The sequence below is a fragment of the Marmota flaviventris genome, chromosome 5 (assembly GCF_047511675.1).
Source record: "Marmota flaviventris isolate mMarFla1 chromosome 5, mMarFla1.hap1, whole genome shotgun sequence".
In the NCBI taxonomy this organism is placed as follows: domain Eukaryota; kingdom Metazoa; phylum Chordata; class Mammalia; order Rodentia; family Sciuridae; genus Marmota; species Marmota flaviventris.
In genome coordinates this window covers 108,044,495-108,049,566 of record NC_092502.1, presented here as the reverse complement: position 1 = coordinate 108,049,566, position 5,072 = coordinate 108,044,495, and positions in this window count along the sequence as shown.

Below are 5,072 nucleotides of genomic sequence, written 5' to 3'. Positions count from 1 at the left end.
ACTCTTGAAAATTGGCTCATGAACAAAAACAGAGGTAAAAACCTCCATACTTAGATGAAATAAGACTGATCAGAAAAATATTTTAATTTAGGTATGCAGAATCAAACATTAATTCACCATAAAAGTATGAATTAAAAAATGTAGAATTTAAAAAACAACAGTTCTAAGAAAAAAAGAAACATCTGTTATGAGATTAGAGTTCACTTTTTGGCTCAGATTAGAGTGAGTTCAGATATTGAAAGTAGGAGAGAGAAAACCCTGAAATCCTTGAGTAAATATTCTTAAGGTAAAGAAGAGTTGATCATTCCATTTTTCTGTGCGGTAATGTTTAAGGAGGAACTTGTTAAGAAAGCAACAAGGTAAGATAGCCAGCCACAAATAGCCTGGATTTCCTTTTGTCCCAAGTTGGTTCCTTCCTGAGCCTTACAAAATCCTGCAAACCCTGCAGGCCTCCACAATTTACATCTTGGTGAGATAGAGATCTGGCTGAAGTTAACTAGAGAAAGCTGTTATTTTGAGGGCCTTTAAACAATCATTTCATTTCACCAGTTGGTAATCAGGCCAAGTTTGGATGAAGAAAATTTTGAGATATCCTATTACTTTTGAGGACAAGGCTCCCTTCTGAACAACATGAACATGAACTGAGTGAAAGAGAACAGGACCTATAAGTGCCTGCACCAAGGAACTGTTTCTTTGACTAGCGGATGTCTCCCCAATGCCAGAGCCTTTAGCTCCTGAGCCTCTAGTGGTCAATAGTTTCTGCTCCTCTTTCCATGTGTGACCTCTGGATATAAATGCTGCCTTACTAACTTGGTCATGACCCATGTGCTTTTTCATGGGTGGCCATGAAAAGGATGTAAGCCTTCAGATTATCCACCTTTACCATGTGACTTTTGATTCCCTGGGAGAACATGTGACCCTGTTTGAGAAAGGAATTTTGATCAGTCTTTGTTGAGCCTCCCATTAGCTAATAAAATTTTGGGAGGGGAAATTTGACCTCACTTAGAATGGGGGATCATAGCTGAGTCTAATTTACATTTTTGGCATAATTTGGGTTGTTTTTAAACAAGGTCAAAACCTTGGACTATCTCCTTGCTTTTTACAGAACAGGCTGAGCTATAAAATGGTGTTAAAATTTATATTTTCCTCTGATGGCCATGATTATCTATCAGATACAGAGTTGGTATTGAGACCATGTTTGAGAGCAGAAGAACACTAGGGTTAAAAGCTGGAATAAAGAGTTTATGCTTGATGTAGGCCAAAGGAATCTTCAGAGGGATGTGGGTATAAATCTCTGTTTTCGCAGTCAAAAAAGCTAGCAGAGCACATAGGGACAACCATGGAGAGAATCTATACAGGCTTGTAAAGGCTGTGAACAAAGAGAATCCAAGCACTTCCTTATGAACAATTCCAAGTCCCTCTCTCAACCCTAGAGTCTGAACAGCTAAGGGTCTGATCTGAGGGGAGGGGAGTACTCAAGATGTATGAGCATGGGAGAGTACAGCAAGGCTCATTCGAAGGCATGCATTATTGGCCCTTTTGCTCAATGCAGCTTATTGACCAGTAACTGCAGGATACTCCATTGGGGCATTTGGGAGAGGAGTCAGGAGAAGAAACCTGTGGGGTTCATCTGGGAGTGGCCCAGGCCAGAACTCAGCAGTTGTTCCAACCCTTTGTCCATCTCCATGCATCCAAAGGTAGACCAGGATTAAAAACACTGTGTACTCACACTCAATGATCTCTGAGCCTGGATAGAATAGTGGGAAGTGGCTTTGGCAGAACTCAATATGCCTGGCCCACAGAACAGTGATTTGGAATTGCATAGGCTTGGAATCCTCTCACTCATGTCTTACAGAATGGCAGCTTGCATTAACTGCCCATGGGTGCCCATTATTGTCCTCCAGAAGAAAGAGACAGAAGGACCTCAGAAAGATGTGGGCTGTGTGTGAGGAGCTTACCTTGGTGATGATCTTGGTGGGACCTCCAAATAGTCCATTAGTGATGATGCGAACCGATCAGGCTGAGTTCCATTTCCCTAGATGTGAAGGTTGAATACTTGAGAAATGCTGAAGCAAGTGTAGAAAGCAAGTTTTATTTAAAGGATAGAACAGAGATAGACTTCTCCATAGAGAAGGGGACCCAGAGCTTGTATCCAAAGAAGTGGGGGTATCCCCTTTTATACATTTTAGATTTCCTTTGTTCTCATGGCTTCTCTTCTCCCATCCTACATACATGGCCAGTGGCCAAAAAGGAAAAAGTGAAGGTGAAGAGATCCAAGGGCCCAGGAGGCATTGATTAACAACTCCCTGCAGGGAGGAACAATTCCCTGGAAGCAGGCCACCTTGGTAACAGGTCAGAGGAGGAGGGGGATGGTCTCTGGAGCTTTTGATTTCTTTTCCTGATGAACTGGCCTCCATCTTCCTGATGGGACCCAATTATTTATTATCTACACTAACTGCCTTTTGTCCCCCACTTCAATTCCATCTCCAATTCATGTTGCAATTACCAAATGTGTAATGACAACTTCAATTTGTATATTAATTATCTATTGCTGTGTAACAAATTACTCAAAAAAACCAAAGAACTTGAAACAACAATAAATGAAAAGGTAATAAATATTAAACGGTTTTTGTGGGTTAGGAATTCAGGAGCCTTAGCCAGGTGAGTCTGGGTTAGAGTCTCTTATGAGTTTGAAGTCATCTGAAGGTACTTTTCTTTCTAAAAATTTGTTTTTATAAATAAACATGCTAGAGTTAGAAACCAAGGCTCTGTGCATGCTAAGCATGTGCTCTATCAATCACTGAGCTATAACCCCAACCTAAAGGTTCTTTTCTATTTTTTTTAATGTATATTTTTAGTTGTAGATGAACACCTTTATTTTATTTATTTTTATGTGGTGCTGAGGACCAAACCCAGTGCTTCACACAAGTGAGGCAAGCACTCTACTACTGAGCTGCAACCCCAGCCCGAGGTTCTTTTCTGAAGGTTTGGTTAGCGCTGGACAGTATGCTGCCAAGCTAACATGTGAGTGTTGACAAGACACCTCAGTTGCTTGATGGCTGCTGGCTAACAGCCTCAGTTAACTCACCAACCACATGAGCCTCTCCTAAGAACTTCTTGTGTGTACTCAACATGGCAGCTGGCTTCCCCAGAGCAACTGATGATGATGCGGGGGTGGGGGGAGGGGAGACCAAGCATGACACCTTCATGTAACCTAGTTTTGTAAGTGACATACATTGTATCTACCATATTCTGTTCCTTAGAAGCAAATCACAAATCATAGCCCATATTCAAGGGAATTAGGATCCACTCTTTGAAGGGAGGAGTCAAACTATTGACCACAAACTATTTATATTCTTTCCCATATACAAAACACAATCCCTTTCTCCCAAGAACCCTTAAAATCTCATCTCTCTGGAGCATCAGCTTGAAATCCAGAATATCAGCATGTAAATTACATCAGGATGTGGTTGAAACTCATAAGATGTAGTTCCTGAAATAGAGCGTCTCAAACACAATTCTTCTTCATTTGAAAACCTGTAATCTAAAGAGACAAATTATTTGCCCTCCCCTCATCCCACACACTCAAAATACAATTATGGGTTGGGCATAGGATAACCAATGTGGACATTCCTGCTCAAAATCGGAGAGAAGTGGGAGGTACAAACATGTATGTAACAATTAATTTAAGCCAGGCGAATGCTGGGAATTCCTCTATAGAATCCAAGGCCTTGTATCAATCAGTTTTTCATCATTCTGATTAAAATACCTGAGATAATCAACTTATAAGAAGGGAAGGTTTATTTTGGCTCATGGTCTCAGAGGTTTCAAACCATGATCATTTGGCCCTGTTCTTTGAGCCTGTATATCATGGCAGGAACACATGGTGGAGGAGATATGTTCACTTCACAATGCCTGGGATGAAAAGAGAGTGGCAGGAGGGGCCTGGGTTCTAATATCCTCTTCAAGGGCACACTCCCAATGACTCAACTTCTTTCCACTAGAGCCCACCTCTCGATAGTGCTGCAGGCTGGCAACCAAGCCTCTAACACACGGGCTTTTTGGCACAGGGACTTTAAGATCCAAACTGTAGCATCCTGGAAATAATTCTCTATGACTCCTGACTCCATGCTCCATGCAGTCCTGCTTGCTGAGTCAGTCTTCCTTTTCATGAGGATAGACTGTGTTGCAGGTTTCTCAGTCTTGCCACTTGGAGAACTTTAAGGACAAAGACCTCTTTTTAGTCAATAGTGCCCCTGTACCTTTCAGTTCAAGCTGGCAGTGTCTCTGCTGATGTAATTTTATTAAAAATTTTGTTGGCTCCATGTGAATCTCATGTGTGACTCATTCCATTAGACAAAAACCACATCCACAGATCTCTTCAAGATGTTCCATATTGTTTGAGAGGATTTGTCAGGATTATTCCTAAAATATTTAGCTGGAGCTGGGGTGTAATTGAGTGGCGAGGCCCTGGGTTTAATCCTAAGCACCAAAATAATAATAGCAATAATTATAAAATAATAATAATAATTAACTATTTACTATTGAAAGGTCTTTGGTTAGCATCTGGACTACCATCTTAAGTGATTTTGCTTTCCCACCCCACAGGCGGATCTGAGAAAGGTTCACCAGGCCCTGGCCCTCATACCAACCCCACCCGTAACTACCTGCATTAGGACCCACCGGGCTCTAATCTCTGAGCTTGCCCTATGAAAGTCCTGAACTCCAATCCTGTGGAGTTGTTCTGCCTGTGTCCATCTATGGAGAGATGGCCCTTATCTGTCAGCTCTGACAAATAAACTCTTGAGTGTAACTCTGCCTAGTCTCCAGTCTTTCATTTCTTGCTTGCCCGTCTCCCAGTTCCTAGCTTTCCTTTCAACTATAAATTACTATTTACTAATTTTAATATTTACTATTATTACCTTAATATATACAATATTTAGGTGACTTTTTGCTTGATCAAAAGGTATCCTGGCCAGGTGCAGTGGGTGCACCTGTAATCCCAGTGACTAGGAGGCTGAGGTAGGAGGATTGTAGGTTCACAGGCAGCTTTGGCAAGTTAGTGAGGTCTT